The sequence below is a fragment of the Sinohyriopsis cumingii genome, unplaced genomic scaffold (genome assembly GCF_028554795.1).
Source record: "Sinohyriopsis cumingii isolate HCF-2022 unplaced genomic scaffold, ASM2855479v2 utg002588l, whole genome shotgun sequence".
NCBI classification, from domain to species: Eukaryota; Metazoa; Mollusca; class Bivalvia; order Unionida; family Unionidae; genus Sinohyriopsis; species Sinohyriopsis cumingii.
This window is the reverse complement of record NW_028316249.1, coordinates 98,811-121,954: the sequence shown is the minus strand read 5'-3', so window position 1 is coordinate 121,954 and position 23,144 is coordinate 98,811. Positions and strand designations below refer to the sequence as shown.

The 23,144-nt window shown below is 41.8% G+C and overlaps 1 protein-coding gene across 4 annotated transcripts in view; it reads left to right on the top strand.

Moving 5' to 3' along the window:
• Positions 1–23,144, top strand: part of LOC149770160 (uncharacterized) — an 81,467-nt gene that overhangs the window by 33,065 nt on the left and 25,258 nt on the right. The window contains exon 1 of one of the 4 annotated variants that reach the window (XM_089949302.1): positions 1,850–1,901. The exons of the other annotated variants lie outside the window; for them this stretch is intronic. The gene's annotated coding sequence lies outside the window, so the exon portion shown is untranslated. Of the gene's footprint in view, positions 1–1,849; positions 1,902–23,144 lie in introns of those variants that run through there. 4 annotated transcript variants of the gene reach the window in all.

The window sequence follows — 23,144 nt, the reverse complement described above, 5'->3', positions numbered from 1 at the left end:
ACTGTATTGAATGTACCCACTACAAAATTATATATATATATATATATATATATATATATATATATATATATATATATATATATATATATATATATATATATATATATATATTACAGACAGTATATATACAGTAACATTTTGCAACCTTTTCAGTCCGCCATTTTTTTCTAGGATTGGCAAATGTTGTCATTTATCAGTTTTTTATTGCAAAGTTAAGAAAAGCCATCGCAGTTTGATAAACACGATGAGCTTTGGTAAAGGTCGGTCAGTTCATTAGTTACAATGTATCCTCCGATGAATAAATAATTGCGCCCTAGGCGCGGAGTGTTTTGACAAAATTTAGGTAACTAAAATTAAGATTTCTGATTATGATGTTACATTTTATTCAAAGAGAATGTTGGTGGTTCAGATAGCTTGTCAGCTATTCTCTATATAAAGGAAGGGAGGACTCGTCTGATATAAAGGAAAACTGGTTTGAAATAAAGGAAAACAACTATGTGAGGGTAAATGTGTGTGTGTGTGTGTGTGTGTGTGAGAGAGAGAGAGAGAGAGAGAGAGAGTGTTCTCCGTAAGACTGTGGGAGCATTGTTCGTCCCAAACAATTAAAATATTTATTAAGCTTTGAGAAATAACTGCGTATTCAAACAACTCACAAAACGACTTCCAAACAATTTAGAAGGCCCGCTTACACTTACATGGTGAAATTTAAACAGTTCAAGTTTGAAATCGCTGCAGAGGATAACAATGTTAAATTTATTACGGACATAATAGAGTCTTTTAGTTAAACCTGATCTCAGTGTTGGTTTGAGTTGATACGCGAGATTTTTAAAAAAAATCACCTTTTGACAGTGGTTTGAATGTGAAAATATTCTCCAAGAGTTAGAGTTCGATTTTTGTTTGGGATGACCTTTGTTCTGACGGTTTTATGGATCACACCCCCCCCCACACACACACACCTTAAAGTTGGGACTTTAAATTAAACATTCTGCGCCTGGGGTATACAATATAAATAGTCGAAAGTGAATTCACCTACATTATCCATAGTGTTTACCAATCTATGATGGCTTTACTTACTTCAACGATGATAAATGCAAATTGTTGCCAGTCTCATGGAAAATCACAAAAGACTGAGATAAAAAAAGATTAATATGTTTTTTGTTAACTTACTGTCTGTAAGATCTATTCAACAATGTAGCAAAATAACACTGGTCTTCAGAAATCAGACGAATGAAGTAGGTGCCCTACTTAACATTGCCACACTGACCGACTTAAAACTGTCTGAAAATAAAACTTACTGCCTGTCACGTACGTAGCAAAGTTTAGTGAGAATCGTTCATTTCTGTGCGAGTCCACCTATACCCGCTACCGACCTAACCTTTTACACTTTTACCTTTCTACCTGACAGACTCGGCATGTGAAACCTATATTTCTACAACACATTACATGTTGACTCTATACATTTTGATGTTAACTCCCCTTGTACCCTTGATGTTTTTACCCTATATAATACACAGTTGCTCCAATATTCAAAGAAAAAAGAAATCACCTGAAGGGAGAAAACCATACCCAATGAAAACATTCCTCAGATTAACCAGGTAACCGGTTCTGACAAAGGACTCTGTCCATCATACTTGTATGATAGACATGGTCCTATGTCAAAATGGGTAATGGGGGTAATCTGACGAAATTTTGTCACTCGATCTGTGTTTGTTTCCAATCAGGAATTTTTTTTTTTAAAGTCTGCTCGAGTCAAGTACCTGTAATTTAATATCGATAATAACCTTGACACTCCAATGGGTCGTTATATTACTCTTGTAGCTCCGCCTCCCCATAATTTGCACAAGAGTCATACTTTTTCAAATATACACGTATGCGTACGTAATTTTCTAAATATATGAGAGGTAAGTCATTTCTATTTGTGTCTTCATACCAGCCGAAACATTGTCATTTATTACTTATCTAAGGAAATATCAAACTTAAAGTTGTCTTGAGTCATTAATGTTTTTTATGCAGTTTGGCATACCGTTATAAGCCTACAGGGTCCAACATGACAGAATTAGCTTAGCTTAATTGTATACGTTGCACGCGAATGAAATAACGGACTTTACCATGTTTATGTACTTTTGATAGGGCAATTAATACAGATAACCGATTGCAAGAAACAACAACAGTTTCAATCATTGTTAAGGAAAATATCATACGTCATATAGCATGAACATATAAACCCACACAGGTACTCATATGTTGGTTCTGGTAGACGCGTCAGTCCGCCATATTAATCCCTATGTATTTGACTGGCTTTGCCACTGTCGTGAACGAGATCCAGTTTCAACCATCGTGTTAATGGTGAAATCTTTATAAAAAGGACAGGACAAGAAATTTTACTCAGTTAGACGCTCTCTTTCCAGTCCAGTTAAATTAATTCCTCTGATTCTGTTAATGTCAATCTTTGATGAATATATAGACATTGAAACAAACATTTATTGATTTCAGAAATGATAGAATTCCCGACGTGAATATCGCTCGACTCTAATATTATTCATGGGCGCTGAACTTTAAAAGAGTCAGATGACAGAAAGTACAAGAACCAATTAAATGCATGAGATTGAAGTAATTTAAGTTGTATTGCCCTCAGAAAGTATATTTGTTCCTAAGGAGCTTAAGTACGCGTTGCACCAGCGTAGATACATGTGTATTATATTTTTTATGAAGAGAAACAAAACTCTTGCAAACAAATTGCTTGAAATAAATAATGCTGCTCCAATTTATAGAATATAGTAACTAAATATATCCATCATATTAGCTGAAAAAACCCAACAACATTATAATGCTTTAAAAAGATATCCGGGTCGTTAAGAAAATCCCAGACTACTCACCCAATAATAAGATGTGATAAAGTACTTATCCGCACCGACTGTTTTGTCTATATGTCTGTCCGTATCTATCTATCTAGTTATCTATCTAACTACCTATCTATATATTTATCTCTCTCTCTGTGAATATATATATATATATATATATATATATATATATATATATATATATATATATATATATATATATATATATATATATATATATATATATATATATATACTTGTGTTCCTCAGGACCCGCTAGGGGGGAATATTATTTGCCAGCGAATAAAAAGTAGAGTGTCGAAGTCGTTTTGCATTTATAAAACTGCGCATATTTTCATCAGTGTTCAGCGCCTATTAATTGTTTTAACGTCACGAAACAAAACTGAAGTTGACGTCTCTCAGTTCAAATTGAAATTGTAGGGGGTTGAATAATTTATGATGGATAAAACCTTGATGACAAACATGCCGAAAGATGGATCAAATGAGATCAACAATGTGATCAGAAGAATTTATTTATTTTCTGGGGTACCATTTAATTCAACTTTCTGTTTCTACCATCACGAATGAGCACTTCTGTTTAAATAAAAATTTACACAAACCAATTCCCAACAGTGCTAACATCTAAAACATATGAGAGCAAAGGTCCGGGGAAAGTGGGACGAGTGGTCTTAGGGGCTCACCTTTTAGGATCCCTCATTCATCTCACATCTGTCCGTGTGGTTTCGGGGCTAGATTCGTTCAATATAGTTATATGAGAAAGCTCGCCAGTAGCTCCCCGTATATCGGTTGTTCTTTTTTTATTCTATCGCTATCAGACCGCCCCGGTGGCCTAGTGGTTAGAGTGTCCGCCTTGGAAGCGGGAGGTCGTGGGTTCAAAGACTTACAAAAATGGTATTAGCAGCTGCCTCGTTAGGTGCTCAGCATTAAGACGTCAGTGTTAGGACTGGTCGGTCTGGTGTCAGGATAATGTGAATGCGTGGGGCATCATGCTACGTGTCTGCCGTATGATACCCCAGGGCTAGACATCACTAGAAACTGCCACACTACAGACATCGTAGCGATATGGCTGAAAAATTGTTAAAGCTACGTTAAAAATCACACACACACACACACACACACACACACACACTAATCCGGTCGCCATATATAGACTATAGACTATGGTGCAAAACATCACAATAAGCAGGGGTGCACAACCCCTGGCCCGCGGGCCGGATCCAGCATGCGAACGTGTTCTGTCCGGCCCTCAGGACATATTACAACAGCACAGAAATCTGGCCAGTGAACAATAATTATATTAACGAGATTAGAAATCCACATGGCTACTAAAAATAAAATTATATAAAACACTCATGTCGAGCATTACAACATTTATTAATGTTGATTTCGTTTACCGAGTCTCTATTGTATAGAACATGTAGCGTCGTGTTTGCAGCCTTGGAGTGGTCTTAGAAAGTGCATTCTGGCCCTTGGCCGAAAAAGGTTATGCACCCGTGCAATAAAACACCCCCACCCCCCGGTTATATTCTTGTTTTGCAATACGATCATTTAGCTGTATGACCTACATTACACACAGGTCTTAATGTGGAAGGCAGTCTGCAATATTTACAACAAAGTGAATGCATGCATTATTTATGGACTGCGCCCAAATAACTTTGGAAGTAACATATTTTTGGTCGTGATAGTATTATTTTCAACATGATACTTATTCTTCCATCTTGTTTTTCGAGAACGCCATGCAAATACTGCGTTATGTATCCCACCTGCACATTAGCAATTGTTCGTGTAAGTACGTTGAAAGAGTTACTTGATATTGTCACGTGTTTGCAATAAAGAGTAGAAGTGAAATGTCGGGCATCATTGAGATCATTTGTAAACATTGCGAAACAGACGCATACATCTAATCTGTACTCTGTGCGTTGAAGTAACATGTAGAGATATCAAAGGGAAGTGGAAATAAACCAGTATAACAGAGAAACAGGGACTCATGTACACAAGAAGTTCAAGATATGTTATTGCGTATATTAAAGAGGTAATTGTGGTTGGGCATTGGATAACACTTTCTAAAACTGGCCACTTAATAGTGCAATGACATGGATGATATCAACCTAAAAAATGTCTAGACTATTTGTAACGGCTATAGGATCAAAGGAGTCGCTGTATCAAACGTTACTATTGTGGGATCAGTTATAATTCGTTCCATATTATTTACTGATCTATTCTCAGCAAGATGTTAAAAAAATATCATCGAATAAAGCACCTAACAACAGCATCACTAATAATAATAATAATACAATTTATCAAAGAATAACGTTACTTTTAAAACTTGCATATTTATTATAATCCAGTCTTCAGATGTGATTAAAATTAAAAGTGAACAAGCCACCACATGTATATTCACAAAAATTATTTACAGTTATGTTATACATGAAGGAATGTTACTGCAATAAAAAACCAAAATTTACCACAAAATATAAGCGTCAAAAATGATTTTATTAAAATTGCGCAAGGTTTATGTAAAATATAAATGATTTATAAAATGAACACAAATTGAATTGAGTAATGGCATTTGTTCTATTAATGACAACAAATAGCTCCATTTCAGTTAAAGTTGCATACATTCACATATCGACATGCAACCAACAAATTGAGTTGTAAACGTTAAATTGAGCATACGTTATCACGGTGAGCAACATAATGTATATTTAAAACAATCTTATCACAAATAAAATATTATAAAAAAGACAATTTTGACGAAGTAATCGAAAAACAACAGCAAGAACAACAACAACCACAAGAATGCGCATACACAATTTCTCCTTTGGTTCACAGAAAACAAACCTTAACCTAGCCCTTCCTGAAACCTCAGTGATATTGAGTTAAGAAATTGTATGCATCAAGCTGTTGTTGCCATCAATATTTTGTATTGAATTTTTAGTGAAGACATATACAGCATTTGGCAACTGACACTTTGATTTGAATATCAGTTTTGTATCGTTTTAAATAGCCTATTATTCAATATTGTCAAAAATGGATTTTGTTTAGAAAATGCATACCCGAAAACCTATTAATAAATCATTACTAATTATTTCCTTTTGCCTTTAGTTTAGCATTGCATGCCTGCTGTGGAATTGGACAAATATTAGGCTTTGTCAGTGCTTATAAACGAGTTGTTAGTTTAGATACCTGTTTCATTGAGGAAGGCTGACACGTACAATTTTACTGTTGACTGATTAACACATTAGTAGTTAAGTGGGGCGATATAGCGTCAGTGGGACTTAGCATTAAAAAACACCCTGGGGGGATATAGCGTCAATGGGAAATTTAACATTACGGAAACCCCTGGGGGAATATAGCGTCAATGGGAAATTTAACAGTACGGAAACCCCTGGGGGGATATAGCGTCAATGGAAAATTAACATGGGAAAAAATCGTGGGCCTGTTGAGCCTCAAGGGAATTTAACATAGGCAAAAAAAAAAGAACAATCTTGGGCCTGTTGAGCGTCAAGGGGAAATGGAACAGGGTCGGGACCCTATTTTAATAATGTCCCGACCTGATGGGTCTATGGAAACAGGGAGGGGTCTCTATTTTTTAAATTTTTTAAAATAAAAAAATTAAAAAATAAAAAAGGGGTAGGCAATTGAAAGTCAATCTCTTTTCGAGACCTATGAAGAGGCCCTGAAAAGGGCCTTTGGGTTTATGTTAATATTAAGGGTATATTAACATAAAGGGCACCGCATTGGTCTTCTTCTTGTCCTTAGGCTGCGCCTGACTGCAGGGCCATAGATTAAGACTCTTTTGAGGCATCCTTGACGCTCGACATAGATTCTTCGCATCCACAGGCTGGTGTCTGTCCTGTGGATAACTGTCCAGTTGGATCGGACATACATTGGTATGTCCGTCCGGAACATCATCGAAGACACAAGCGTTGAAGATTGTACGTCGGTCCACATCTTGGGGTGCCAAGTAACAGGTGAAGGAATGAAGTGAACTGCACTTATTTATAGGGGGAGGAAGGATTGAAACAGATTGAGTTCGTTGACCAATCCAAACACGCGTTACAAAATTCAGTCAGCCCACGTCCAATCCGAAGAGAGCAGTCTGTGACGTCACGTAGTCTATATAGATTCGCTAGCGCCTGTGCGCAGTCAATCTATGCGACAGTTTTTCAACATGAAGGAAACTCAGAAAACGATCAATTGGGGTGCACCGACGGTGGAGACTACCCAAGGGAACCCGGACTTACTTTCAGAAGAGGTGAACTGGGATTTTGTGGATTTTCTTACCTCGCAAGAATTTGTTTCTGAACCTTCGTCACATTCTCCTTCATTACCGCACGTGGAAAAGTTTAGACAGAGACAGAAAGAAGAATTGGAGAAATTTATACAACAGCAAAAGGAAGCGGAACAAACTTTCCTTCTACAGCAACAGCAGCAAGAAGAAGAGGTAACAAAAAAAAAACAAGAAGAAGAAGCAGCAGCAAAGAAACAAGGGTGTCAAAATCAAACGGTCACGGTACTGTTAGACATTTTAGCGGAGTTAAGAAGTCTGAAACAAATGTATCAGACTTCTTTATTACGACCGAAGAGAATAAGACCTTCCCGAGCTAAACACTCCAGCCCTGTGACTAAGCCTACCGTACCACCCTTAGTGATTTCAACCAAATCATCATCATCATCATCATCAACAGTACGCAGTCCAGAAGTAGGCCTTGGCCGTGGCAAAGGCTTAAGACAGTTAAGATTGATTGTTTAAACTCACCCCTACACCAAAAAAGGTCCTTTTCAGGGCCACCCACGTCTCTCGAAAAGAGATAGACTTTCAACTGTCAGTAACTAAAAAAAAACCATTTTACCGAATAGTACGTGTCTGTGTGTGAGTGTGCGTGAGTGTAGGTTCTTATTTTAAAATCAAAACCCAAAGACACTTACCTTTTATAATTAATTTATTCTTTTATAAATATTTACAATTCAATTCACAATTCACAACAGAGCACTTTAAAAAGTTCATACACTTCTTCTGTCTCATTGTTTACTCTCTCTGTTTTTTAAATTTCTTCACAGCCACAGTCTTTTCCTCCTCTTCCTCCTCACTTTCTTCCCTTCTTCTTTTCTTCTCCTGTTTCTTTTTCTTTACCTCTCTGCTTTCTTCCTCTTCTTCTTCTTCCTCTTCTTCTTCCTCTGAAGAATCCCTCTCTTCTTCTGACTCCTCTTGTTTCTTTTTTGGGCAATCTGGAGAACAATATCTTTTTTCTTGACAATGATAACAGGTATCTTGACTTTTGTCTCTTCTAACCCCTTTTTTTACTTTTTTGACGGTCTAGACACTCTGAAGACCAATGCCCTTTCTTCTGACAGATATAGCAAGTATCTTGGCTTTTATCTCGAAAGGAAGGTGAGTAGTCGGACGACTGGTCTGAAGAAAATTTTCTAATAACCCCTCGCAACGCTCTGATGAAACGTTCGATTTGTGTAGTCTCTTCCATCGTTGTTCTCGGTTTGAGAGTGAAATGAATAGTGAAAGGACAAGGCACATACCCTGTATATACGCTGGTCTGCTATGACTATAAATTCGTCCATGGTGTTTAAATTTTAGTCATTTGACTTTTTGCTATCAAGATGAAACGATCCAATTCATTTGACAAGAAAGAAGAAGAAAGTAAGAGGCAGAAACGTGATGAATCGCCTCGTACCAAGGCTGAAGTCTTGGCACAAATTCATGCCAGTGATTTTAAAGAGGACATGAGTGAATATGTTAATATTAAGGGTATATTAACATAAAGGGCAGAAATACCAGAATCCAAACCCTCTAAACAAAGTTCACCACCCTTAGTCAACCCTGAAAAGTACAATTCCATTCAAGAGACGGAAAAGCGTCCCTCGAGAAAATTTAGAACTACGGCTTACAAATACACCGTGAAGTTTAAAGATTTCAAGTCCGAAGTACCGTTGGAGAAAGCAGAAGGGTTCATCACCGAAATGTGGGATTCTTTGCTCACCACACTCAAGCGACAATGTCAACCCAAAGAAGACGATCGCTTGACACTTTCCATACAACACGACGGTTTGAAATCTCCTGTTTGGATCGAGTTTAGCAGCCCTGCAGAATTGACCACTTCCAAAGTCATGGACAAGATTCAACACGTACAACAATCTAATGACCAGTTTGACATCACCGATGGAAAAGCCACACTGGACATGACCCACGTCTCTCCTCCTCAAGGGACCGGGCAACGCAAAAAGGCGTTATTGGTGAACGGTCTTCGCAGCATTAAGCGTAGCCTCGTCCAAATTCACAATTCTCAAGACCAGATGTGCTTAGCCCGTGCCATCGTGGTGGAACGAACCTATGCTAACAAGAACGACACGGTAGAATAGAAAAGAACCTGGAAAACTATTCAACAATCGGACCGAGCCAAACAACGAAATGAAGCAGAACTCCTGTTACAACAAGCCGGCCTGTCCAAAGACACACCCTGTGGCATTCCTGAGATCCAAAAATTGCAAGATGTCCTAGCTCCACGATACACCTTGAAAGTGCACCCTCAAGAAGTGCGTGGGCCTCTGTTGTTTCAAGGGACAGACTTTAAGGATGGAAAATACATTCACCTCTATCATCACGATGAACATTTCGATACCATTATCACTATCATTGGATTCCTGGGATACAGTTATTACTGTGAGAAATGTGACTATGGTTATAATAATCGAGAGCAACACAAACATTGTGGATCAAAATGCTCAGCATGTTTGGCCTCTCCACCCTGTCTGAGCGAAGGACAAGAACGTGTGCATTGTCCAGCTTGTCTGCGCACGTTTGTCAGCCCTGCCTGTTACCAACAACATCTGAAGACGCAAGGTTCACAGCAGAAATGCGCTTGTCAACTGCTGAGATTGTGCCCCGCGTGTGGACAAGGCATACGTACCAATAATACCAAGGCACACGTATGTTCAGGAAAGAAAAAATGTCACATTTGTCACCGCATCGTGGACTTGGAACACCAATGCTACGTGCAAAAATACCAACCCCAACCAGAGAAAGAGGATGGACACAAGAAGAAAGGCAATTTCATTTTTTTCGATTTCGAATGCATGCAAGAAACCGGCATTCACATTCCTAATTTCTGCGTGGCTCATCGAGCGTTCGAGAAGTGCATTCAAGAACCTATCTTCAGTCATTGCCTTCACTGCAGCAAGATTCCTGGAGGGCGTGAAAAAATCTTTCGGGGACCGAACACGCTAGCCGATTTCGCCCGATGGGTCTTAGACCCCATCGACAAGACGTGGAGCCAAGAGGACATCGAACGTTACGGAGATTGTCATCGCCATGCCACGGTGATGGTTCACAATTTCTCCGGATACGATGGACAGTTTCTTCTCAGATACTATACGGAACATGGTACCGAGCGTCCTAAAGTCACTTTGAACGGAGCCAAAATCATTTTCATGCAAGTGGGACAAGTGCAGTTTAAAGATTCGATGAGTTACTTCGCCATGCCTTTGAGTCGAATGCCTAAAACGTTTGGAATGACATAAATGGCTAAAGGGTACTTTCAACACTTTTTCAATACTGAAGCCAATCAACACGAAGTTCTACTTGAGGCTCACTATTACGACCCAGACAATATGCGTACCGAACAACGAGACACTTTCTACGCTTGGTAAGAGCCTCATGCCTCCGACCCTTTCGACTTTCAGGAAGAAATGCTAAAGTATTGTCGTTCCGACGTGGACATTTTACGGCGATGCTGTGGAAAATTTCGAGAACTGTTCATGGGACACGGAGGGGTCGATCCTTTGAAAGAAGCTTGCACCATTGCCAAAGCGTGTTCCTTAGTGTACAGGCAACGATTCATGCCTGAAAACACCGTGGCTGTCATCAGTCCTCAAACGACCAACTATGTCAAACGTCAATAATCGGTCAAAGCCTTACGCTGATTACGTTACTTGTGCGACAAGGAAGACAAATGGATTCAGCATGCCCGCAACGGATGGGGCGAAAAGACCATCGGAACGCACTCGGTCGATGGCTGGGACTTAGAAAACCCCAAGATCGTGTACGAGTTTAACGGTTGCTTATTTCACGGATGCCCCGTCTGCTACCCTGACCGCGGCACTAAAAATCAGTTTTTACAACGAACCATGGAAGACTTGTACCAGGCCACTTGTCAGCGACGCCTAAAGATAGAACAGGAAGGATGCCAAGTGGTGGAAATGTGGGAACACGAGTACGATCACCGCTTGAAAGCCGATCCCGAGTTTAAACGCCTCGTGGAAAGTTACCAGTTCATGGCCCCCCTGAACCCGAGGGATAGTTTGAACGGAGGAAGGACCAATGCCACCTGTTTGCTGTACCAAGCCGACGAAGAGAAAGGAGAAGAAATAAATACTTGGACGTGTGTTCGCTCTATCCCTACGTGTGCAAATATTGTCGCTTTCCTGCAGGGCACCCACAATTGTTCACCGAACACATCGACCAGAAAAACATTCGACAATACGAAGGCATGATCAAGTGCAAAGTTTTGCCTCCCGTGAACCTATACCATCCCGTGTTACCTCACCATTGCCAAGGCAAACTGATGTTTCCTTTGTGCCGTACTTGTGCCGAAACGTGCAACCAAGATCAACATTGTCAGCACACCCAGGAAGAACTGGCCTTGACGGGGACGTGGGTCAGCGTAGAATTGTTCAAAGCTCTGGACATGGGATACCAACTGTTAGAAGTGCACGAAATTTGCCACTTTCCCAAGACACAACAATACCACAAGGGTGACCCCACGCAGAAAGGTATTTTCGCAGACTAAGTGGATGCCTTTTTGAAACTGAAGCAAGAAGCCAGTGGTGTCACACTCCCGAAGACCAAATAAAATTCAAAGAGAAATACTGGGCACAAGAAGGCATCACTTTAGATCACATCGAGAACAACGAAGGCAGGCGATCGTTTGCTAAAGTGATGTTAAATTGCTTGTGCGGTAAAATGGCACAACGACCGTGTTTACCCAAGACGGAGTATTTGACCGAACCTTCCCGCTACTTTCAGATGATTCACGACAAAACCAAATTTATGAAACACGTGGACGTCGTTCGAGAGGATTTGATCTTAGTCAATTACGAAGAAGATCTGGACTTTGTACAAGACGACCCTTTTGGAAATGTCATCATTGCGGCTTACGTGACAGCTCATGCTCGCTTAAAATTGTACGAAGCTTTAGAACTGTTAGGGGAACGCGTCCTGTACTTTGACACGGACAGTTGCATTTACATCGATCACCCGGGTCAACAGCACCCTGACATCGAAGGAGACCGTTTAGGAGCCTGGACAGACGAGCACCCCGACGACAAGATTCAAAGCTTCGTCATTGGCGGTCCAAAAAATTAAGGCTACGAATACCGGGACAAACAAGGAGAATTGCACACGAATTGTAAAGTGAAAGGACTGACTCTGAATTATCGCACCAGTCGAGAGGTGAACTTTGGGGTATTGAAAGAAGCCTTGCAATCTGGAGAGGATGGAAACTTTAAAGCGACCACCTATCAACCCAACAAGATTGTACATTTACCCACCCACCACATAGTCAGTCGACCCTTGGAAAAAGTCTATCAAATCGTGTATCAGAAGCGAGTGCGACTTCCCAATCATTTCACCTTACCATATGGACATGTTGGTATTGGTCTGTATATAAAAAGAACCCTAGGCAAGATCGATAGTTCATTGTGACTACCAAGACCAAGCGAACAAGATGAATACTTTCAGAGAAACACACAACAAGTTTAGACAGGCACAATGCGATGGGAACGATGCTGTACTCTGTGACCTTAGCGATACCGTAAAGCATCATGGGAACTTTGTTATCGCTGCCCCTATCATGGAAAGTGATGCTGTGCGTGTCAAACCTGAGGGATGCGAAAGCGATGCCGTTCGTCCTCTTGGACACTTTACTGGGTTTCGTTTTAAATGTGGATGTCCACCTTCACGTCTACCTCCCTACGGATGTCATCCAGCCCTGAGCAAACTTCTGTCCATGTCACCCGACCCTCATCGAAACGAACCTGTGAAAGACGAATATTAATTTCCTGTGCGTTTGTCGGAATACTGCGACTTTGAAAATCGTCTTCAATCGTTCAAAGGAAAATGGCCTAAGTATCTGGGAGGACCGATCCCTGAAGAATTAGCCAGAGCCGGATTTTTCTACTTGGGCGAAGGGGATAAAGTCAAGTGCTTCAGTTGCGGTGTGTCACTTCACACACTGGGAACCACAAGATTCGGCCTACCTAGAACATGCTTGTTGGTCACCGAATTGTCATTACTTACCCTTAGTGGGACCGAGGCGTTGAAGGTACTTACCATGTCGTTGAAGAAACCAGATTGGCTAGGAGTCAAATGTTGGACATCACCGAGACCAGTATTTAAACTTCATTTCAAAAACGATATTGAATCATTACCTAAAGAACTGCAAGAGAAGATTTACAAGGAAGATTGGCAGGGACTTGCCAGAGTGAAATCTTAATGGGTAACTGTAGAACTTTTGTGCCGAGAAATTCACAAGAGGAAAGTGAAACAAAGAGAACTGATTCGTCAGAAATTGTTTCAGTGGTCAGACCTTGTTCAATACTTCCAAGCCCCCGATGATCCATGTGTTCGTCATTTTGGTTACTTCGAGATTCACCTAGTGCAACGCATTGAGGAAGACAAGTTAAAGGATTACCAACATATTTTACGTGGAATCTACTTAGAGGAAGAGGAAACTTCTAAACAAACTCTGAAGTGTAGGTTACAGTATGCAACATTTAAATTTCCAACTGGAGAACGAAGATGTCTGGGTAGAAAGTACGTGGATTGTTTCCGAAACAAAGAGAGTATAAAAACAGGCTGCCATGCCACGACTTTTATCACATGTAATTGAACAGATTCCGTGGAAGGAACTCAGTGACCATATTCAAACCGTGGATCATTACAATCAATTATTACAAGAACTGTATCCATTGAATTTGGGTCGACAAGTGTTGTGTGTCTTAATGACTTGTTTTTTGGGATTTCGTTTACCAGCCGATTCCTTGTGGACTCTACGATAAGTACTTACCACCCCAATGGACTTAAATGGTCACGAAAGAATCCTTTTGCTCAAAGCCTTGCGTTTTCATCTGGATAGTTCTCGACCTCTACGGGAAAAAAAGATTCGTCAACTTTTAGCTACCCAAGACGTGCATGACGATGTGTGTGTAGCTTGTGACTTACACCCCAATTGGACAGATGTCCGTGCCTGGAAAGAATGGGATTTTGAGGCTTGGACCCAAGAAGTGAACCAGTATGCACGAGAGTTGTTCATAAAAACAAGTTACTTTTCAATCTGTGTTAGTGACAGTGCCAGAAGAACCCGTCACCCAGGAGGACAGGACTGTCGTGGACATGCCTGAAAGACCATTTAAGGAGGACACTTGTGTGACCTTACCCCCTATAGAACTGGTCAGAACATTACCCAAAACGTGTTGTACAGACACTTGTTTCTATTCCACGTTGATCGTTTTCGTGTGCCTTTTATCGTTGTACTTAAGTATTTGGCTTTTATGTATTTTTGTCTTTCGTATTCATGTTTAAAACATTCAATAAACATGTCCTGAAAAAAGTATATAAACTCTTGGCTTGTTTGTTTTTCGTGTCACAAGTGATATTCCTAACACTATGGCTACTTCTGCTGTCTCAGCTCCCTCTTCCTCCACTGTCAAAGTCATCGACGAACACTTAGATCGTGCCAGTTGGGAGGTTTTGTATCTTCGCCATCCTTTTAACATGCTCATTGCTGGACCTAGCGGTTCAGGCAAAACCGAATTCGTCAAAAGAACATAAACATCATTTGATCGATCGTCCTCCGCAACGCATCGTGTGGTGTTACAAAGAGTGGCAATCGGCGTACAACCTCTTGCGAGAAAGTCAAGGCGATTCCATCGTGTTTGTGGAAGGCAATCCTAAAGAAGACGATGGCATCGTCTCTGACTCCCGTCAAACCCATTTGGTCATTTTCGACGACATGTTAGGAGAAGACGAAGAAGAAATTAAACTTTGGTTTACCCTCACAGGGCATCACCGTAAAATTTGTTTCAAAAAAGTAAAGCCCATCTCACCATCAGTCTCAATGCGCATTACCTGGTCTTGTTTAAAAGCCCTCGAGATAAATCGCAAGTGCAAGTCTTAGCCAAACAATTAGGAACGCCTTGGCTGACTCAGGCGTACGACGATGCCACTCAAACTCCACACGCCTATTTACTCGTCGATTTGAAACCTACGACCCCCGAAGATTTGCGATTTCGTACCCAATTGTTTCACCACTGGTGCTAAGACGGAGGGCACGTCTCCGTCTTCGACTTAACTTCCAAAAAATCTATAAAAACCTCAGACACTTTTCGTCTGTCTCACACAGTGTCAACATGACGTCCCTTCAATCACATCTTTAGGTCAAATTGATTCGTGCCTTGTATGGCATTAGTCGAGAATCCACAAATACGGGCTCATGTCTTAGAAGCTAGTCTCAAAGAAGTCTTAAGATGGTTCACAGTGACAGCACGTCAATTACAACAAGGGATCATTCAGATTTCTCATCAAACCAAACGCTTTTTCGATCGAAACAGCTGGCCGATCCCCGCATCGACACTCAGACCAGAAAACAAATCATTTTGAATCCTGGAGGAAGCGGTAATCTAGGAGGGGTCATCATTCGCTCTCTCTTAAGATGGGATCCTAATGCCCCCAAAGTTCTCCCCAAGAAAAAAGTCAAACGAAGCTCCAAGAAGAAGAAAAAGACCAGGTCCCCAAGGAGAACTTCTCCAGTGGCTGGACCCTCCTCTTACCAGTCACCACCCCGGAAAAAGGAAAGCCCCCAGAAAATGAAACAGAGAAAAAGTCCCCAGAAAAAGAAAAGCCCACAGAAAACTAGTCACAAGAGAGGCACTTCGGCCAGGACGCAACCTTGCACTCGCAAACCACGACCTGCCACGGCAGTGACCGCGTCTCCGGTAGCCTCAGGTTCAGTCACTTCTCCGTTGATGACACAAAGAAATGAAAAGTACTTGGAGACATTGATCACACCAAGAACTTCTCCGTTGATGACCCCAAGAACTTACCCAGTGGCAGGACCCTCCCATTTAGCGGCAGTGGTCGCGGTTCACAAAGTACCTTCTCCCAAAATCAAAGTCCAAGAGAGATCGGGCATGTTACAAAGTTTACTGGATTTGTCCAAGCAAAAACTGGCTCGATTTAGTCCGTTGAGTACCCCTACACAACGTGTCGTGCCTGTCCTCGAGTTGATACGCCTTAAAGACAATCAGTGGCGACGCGTTCCAGTATAAAAAAGGCCTGCGACCAAGTAGGGGTATCAGTGAACTTGCAAAAAATGTCACCTCCAAGAAATCAAAATAGAAAGAGACAAAGGCAGACTCGTCATCCGACAAAGCGCTTAGCCAAGCATCGACGTTACCTTAAGAAAATACACAGTCGTTCCAAGAAAAAGAGGCGTCAACAAAGGGGAGGATTCCTTGGCGATTTTGGAAAAAGCATTGTCACCTTTATGACAAAGCGATAGCCCGCCCCCTCCAAAAAAAATAATAAAAAAGATAAAAGGGCGTGTGTTAAGTCATCGACGTTAGTGTCTGTTTGGTGAATGTCCCGGAACCCACAAGCAAAGATGTCACCCTCCAGAAAACATTCCTGTTCTAAACCCCAAGGAAAGAAAAGGAAAGGACTGCCTCTACGTTTAGTCAAACATGGGGACATGTTATCTGTCCTGTCCAAAGCTTCTCCACCCCTGCGAAACAAACTCATTCAATCGGCCTCCAAAGTTGCCATCGATACCGTGTGCGAATGTTGCTTGAACGTCTTGAAAGGCACGATCCCTTTGTCCGAACACCATAAACAATGTTTAGGTAAACATCGTTACGTTCTTCGCTAAATGTTTCAAAAGAAAATCCCCCTTCGTCAAAAGAAGAAGATGTCGGTTCAACGTGGAGGAATTTTACCCCTCTTGTGTGGTCCGTTGCTGAAAGGAGTCTTGGGAACCGTGTTGGAAGGACTGGTGGGAGCAAGATAAAAAGGCCCTCTGGAGTCCCAAGATCTCAGAATCGACCCCTGGCATCCCATGGAAGGACGAAAACTAGCTTTAGTGCCTTACAAACGATGGATGGAATACCATCGTTGGCAAGAACAACACACCCCGCATTTGCCTCCCAATCCCAATTTGAGCGAGATGTCCCAGTTACAACATGAATTGCAAACCTTGATGGATCGCCAAGATTTGTCCGAAACAGAAAAATCGCAAAAGTACGGTCAACTCTTGCAACGACTGCAACTCTTTCACCAAAAAGCTTTAGACGAAACAGCTCTATGCACTCTGAAAGATTTTAAGACCTTGATGAAAAGCCATCCCCCACACCATCACCACCACCACTAATACCATCCCCAGGGTTTACCAGAGACGCTACCCCACGAAGGCCTGAGGAAGAAGAGATACGAGAAGTGTTTCAAACACCGTCAGCAGCTCCCATTTCTAGTAAGATTGCAACATCCTTGTTGACCCCGTCCCCCATACCCCAACGAGAAGAAATGAAAGCTTGGGTTAAAAAGATGATGTCCACTCCTCCTTCGACAGAAGTGAAAAATAAAGAAGAGAAACCAGAAGTGAAAAAAGAAAAGAAGACCAAAGCCATTTCATTGCCACCTCCACCACCACTACCTTTGACTTCTACTCCCGTGGCCCATCGGGCACGTAAATCCGTTTCCAAACCACCCTTTCGTCCCACCCAAAGTAGCATCCTTGAAGAGTGGGTGCCTTATTAACAAACAAAAAAATGGAGAAGGTGTTAGCCAGCATTTACTACGATCCCTCCCATCCTGCAGGTTACGCAGGAGTTCAAAAATTGTATCGTGCTGCCAAAACGAGACTGAAAAGTCTCCGTTTACGACAAATGCAACGATGGTTACAAGAACAAGCTACTTACACTTTACACAAACCCATTCGACGCAAGTTTTCCAGAAGTCGCACCCGAGTGGAAGGCATCGATCATCAATTTCAAGCCGATTTAGCCGATGTCTCTCATTTGGCCAGCTACAATCGCGGCCACAAATATTTGTTTTGTGTCATCGACGTCTTTTCCAAATTTGCTTGGGTCGTACCCTTGACTTCCAAACCGAGCAGCGAGTTAGTGCTAGCCCTGCAACGAGTGTTGAAACAAAGCGGTCGTCACCCTCTTCGATGGCAAACGGACAAAGGTACCGAATTTCTGAACCAAGCTTTCCAAACAGAATTAAAGAAACGTGACATTCATTTTTTTACCACCGATAATCCTGAAACCAAAGCCAGCATCGTGGAACGTTTTCAAAACAACTTTGAAAGAACGCATGTGGAAATATTTTACGCATCACCACACTCTGAAGTACATCGACATCTTACCGCACCTGGTGCAAGCGTACAACCAATCTTACCATCGAAGCATTGGACGTGCCCCGCAAGAGGTGACTCCCGACAACGAAGTGCTGGTGTTTGAGCGCCTGTTTGGTACGTCCCCGACGAGGGCTGTCCCCAAGAAAAGTGGAGTGTTGGCCGTTGGAGATTGGGTGCGCATTGGCAAAACCAAACGCACTTTCGACAAAGGATACTTACCTAACTGGACCAACGAATTGTTTCGTGTCACTGGACGAGTGCATGGCCGTCATCCTGCCGTCTATAAATTGGAAGACATGAACGGAGAAGTACTAAAGGAACGTTTTATTTGCCCGAGTTACAACGTGTCATCAAAAACGAAGACGACGTGTACGACATCGAAAGCATTCTCGAATACAGAACCCGTAAAGTGGGCAAACGACGTGTGAAAGAAATCAAAGTACGTTGGAAAGGATATTCACCCAGTTTTGATGGGCCACTGGAGTAGAAGTCAAAGGTAGTGGTGGTGGAGGTGGCAATGGAATGGCTTTGGTCTTCTTTTCTTTTTTCACTTCTGGTTTCTCTTCTTTATTTTTCACTTCTGTTGAAGGAGGAGTGGACATCATATTTTTAACCCAAGCTTTCATTTCTTCTCGTTGGGGTGTGAGGGACGGGGTCAACAAGGATGTTGCAATCTTACTAGAAATGGGAGCAGCTGACGGTGTTTGAAACACTTCTCGTATCTCTTCTTCCTCAGGCCTTTCACACAGACTCAGCTACGGCGACCACTCCTTCATCCAGTTCTTCTCTGCAAGATTTACAGAAGCAACCCTTGTGGGTGTGGTATGGAGAACGTGTACCTAAAACGCAAATCGTCTTTTTCTGCCAAATCTTCGTGGTGTATTGTGTCATCGGGGCAGCCATTGCCAATTTGAGTTTGCAACAAGGAGACAAACAATTGTGGACCATTTTATTGAGCAGTTGCATCGGTTACCTGCTTCTCAATCCCTCCCTGAAATTCACCTCGAACGGGAACAACGGGAACCTCGTGTCCAGTGTCAGTGCCAGTCACCACTCCAACAACAACAACAACAACAACAACCCTATTTTGGGCGGAGACACGCCTCTGACGTCCAGTAACCCCTCGGACAGCAACAGAACTCTGGAATTATGAGCAATAACAACCAATTTTACTTAACCTTACCCAGTGACAGTTCCATGGAAGTGTTTCCCAAGAACACGTTGTGCTGTTACACGGCCAAATTACCTCAGGCCATCCAATTAGATCACTAAGCCCATTGGGAAGTGGCTTTAGTGGAAATCATTCACCAGACCCAAGTCCTCAATGTCCTTCCTAATCAAAATTTTTTTACTGTGGAAGTTCATGACGAGCAAATGCAAAAGTACTTGAATACCCATGTCAAATATGATCACGAAACCTATGATGACAAAACTCAAAAGTGGTCCTACCACTTGTTCATTCCCTCAGGCTATTATTTTAGTGGTCAACATTTGGTCAGCACCATTACCTACAGATTTAATGTCGTGTTTCTGAAAGCTTTGGAACGTGTCAAAAAATGTGTCACCATGGAGTACCACAAAGCAGCTCGTCGCTTCCTGATGAAATTTGACGGTGGTAAAATCATGTCTTTTTTATTTTGTCCTGAATTGTTTGCCATGTTGGGCGGAGACATGGACATGAGAATGGCCATGATCAAGAAAAACGAATTACCAGTCATTTCCGACAACGATTTTTTTACCAAGTTATTTCGTTCCCCGGTAGAACTGAACCAAGGACTGAATTTGATTTTTGTGTACTCCGATGTGGTGCGGTATAACGTGGTGGGACACACCTCCGTACCGTTACTGCGTGTCATTCCTTTCAAAGTGGATTCTGCCACGGCCGCTGATGAGGAAGGTGGAAACACTTATCACGTTCACCGCGAATTTGTACATCCTAACTATTTGCCTGTCAGTAAGTCGTATTTGGACACGGTCAACATTGCTATAGAAGGAGATCTGGGACAAAATATTCCATTCACCAAAGGGAAAGTCACGGTGAAACTCCATTTTCGAAAACGGTTCTCTCACGAGTTGTAAATCATGTATCCAGTGTACCGAGGGGTTGCTCGACAGCGAGGACACAGTTTAGGAGATATGTTAAAATCGGCTTTTCGTTCGGTGGCTCCGGTGTTGAAACCGATGGTGACACGCGGATTGCACGCCTTGAAAGATGCGGCGCTGACGCAAGGCAAAGAATTTCTCCAAAATATCATCATTGACAAACAAAACCCCAAAGAAGCTTTATTGAGGGCAGGCAAAATTGTCTTGCTACAAACGGGTAAAGACCTTTTGGGCCGACGAGAAACACCTATAAATGCCCTTCACGCTACCGAGTCAGGCATTCCTACTTCCCTGACGCCAGAGCAAGGACAAGGCAGAAAAAGACGACGAAGAAAACACCCTTTCACCAGACTTCACACTTCTAAAGCTAGAAAGACAAAGAAAAGAGGAACCGTCCGAGACTTAGACGTTTTCGATTATTGAGACACAGAGAAAAATTATGCACGGAGAGTCTTGCGCTTGTTCCAAGCCTTAACTGGATCTGTTTGCGATGCCACCCGCTATGATGACGATGCAACAATCCCAGTGGGTGGAATTTCATCCCGTCTCCTCTTTGACGGATTCTGCTCCCATCGAGTTTGATATCAAAGGTCAGCCCGAAGATTACATCGATCTGAATAGCAGTTACCTGTATTTGAAAGTCAAAGTGATCAAAACGGACAACACCAATCCTGGAGCCAATGATGGAGTAGCTCCTGTCAACAATTTCATGCAATCCTTGTTCAGCGAAGTGGACTTGTACTTGAATAATAAACTGGTCAGCAGCAGCATGGATACTTACCCTTATCGTGCCTACCTGGAAAATCTCTTGACGTACGGAAAAGAAGCCAAGAATACTCATCTGGATGCTTGCGTGGTATGGAAACCTGAACCTACGGGTGATAACACGTTTAACGATACAGCCCTCACAGCAGATGACTATCCTCACAATGTGGGGTTTAATAAAATTCTGCAAGGACGTAGTTTAGAACTGATGGATCGTTTGCATTTGGACATGTGGTTACAAGAAAAGTATTTACTAAATGGAGTGGATATTAGCCTGAGACTGAATCGTAGTAGTACCGCTTTCCATTTGATGACCCATACTAACGAGTACAAAACCATCATCCAAGAAGCCAGGCTCTACTTGCGACGCGTGGAAGTGTTACCCAAAGTGGGAAACGACATCAGTCAAACGTTGAGCAGAACGACCGCCAAGTATCTGATACGACGCGTGGAAGTAATAACGTTCACCATTCCTGCTGGACAGCGATCCATGATCGAAGATCATCTGTTCCAAGGTCAGTTACCCAAGCGTTTGATCATTGGTATCGTCAAGAATTCAGCCTTCAACGGAGTCCACAACGAAAATCCTTTCCTGTTTCATCATTACAACGTAGCCAAGATCGAAGTCAGTCGCGATGGCAAGACACTGTGTACCCGACCCTTTTAGCCTAAGTTTGGTGACAGGAATTACTTGAGGTCGTAGTTGTCCCGGTACGAAGCCACCGGACAGTTAGGAACCAACACCAGTCACGGCATATCGTACGAGGATTATACAGGAGGCTACGGTTTGTGGGCGTTTGATATCACTCCAGACCAAGGCAGCGACGAGGGACATTTCCATCCTATAAAATCTGGCCAGATTCGTGTGGAACTTCAGTTTACTAATCCTCTACCTGACACAGTGAACGTCCTCCTGTATGCATAATTTGACAATACCATAGAAATCAATGATGAATATCTGGACAAAGCTTGGGGTCACATCGAGATAGAATTCGCATTGAATGAGTGGTATAAAGGCATGGATAAACATTCTTGTCCTCCATTAACACCTCTGGAGATGCGTCGCATCGAACCTCTCTTTGACCAAAGTAAGAAGTCGGAGCAAAACGCCTTTTACTTGTCAGACATTTTCAAGCAAAAAGTCAGGATCGAATTGATCACTTATCATTACCTGTGAAGAAAAAAAAACACAAAACATGGATACCTGGGAACTTTATTACCTTTTGAACCACAGTTCGTACACTGCTTCTTGGAATCCTGTCGTCTGTGCTAAAGATGAACTCCCTCATCGCAAACCTCAAGACCATCAAGCTTATGTGATCAACACGGACGATAGTCATCTCCCAGGAAGCCACTGGGTAGCCGTCTACTTTCCTCAAGATTGATGTGTGGAATATTTCGATTCGTATGGATTGCCCCCTTTGGAAGATGATATCATTGACTTCATGAGAAGAAATGCTCAGACCACCCATTTCAATAATGTGAAATTACAAGGCACAGATTCCTTGGTGTGTGGACAATATTGTGTGTATTTTCTGCATCATCGCAGCTTGGGATATTCCTTAGAACATTTAGTAACTCATTTTGATCCTCGTTCTTCTTCTAGAAACGATGTGAAAGTAGATCGATAGTTTTGTGACCAGTATGCTTATCTTTTGTCTCTAGCTAGGAAACGTAGTGTCCATCAATGGCCTAATGACTTCCAACAGTGGAAATCACAATTTCATTCACAACGTTGTCAACCCTGTCCAAAATAATGTGTTAGTTGAAAAAATGTTTGTGATTTAAAAAAAATGTTTGATGTTATATTCTTGGATTATTGTTAAAAATGTTAGAGTTGTTTGTTAGTGTTAAGTAATTTTGAATACAAATGTTGTGTTTTGAAGAAAAATGCCTTTGTGGTTTGTTTGACCATAAGAATTTTGATTCATGCTCTTTGACTTCTTACTATCCCTCCCAAGACACTCATTAAACGTTCCGACTGGAA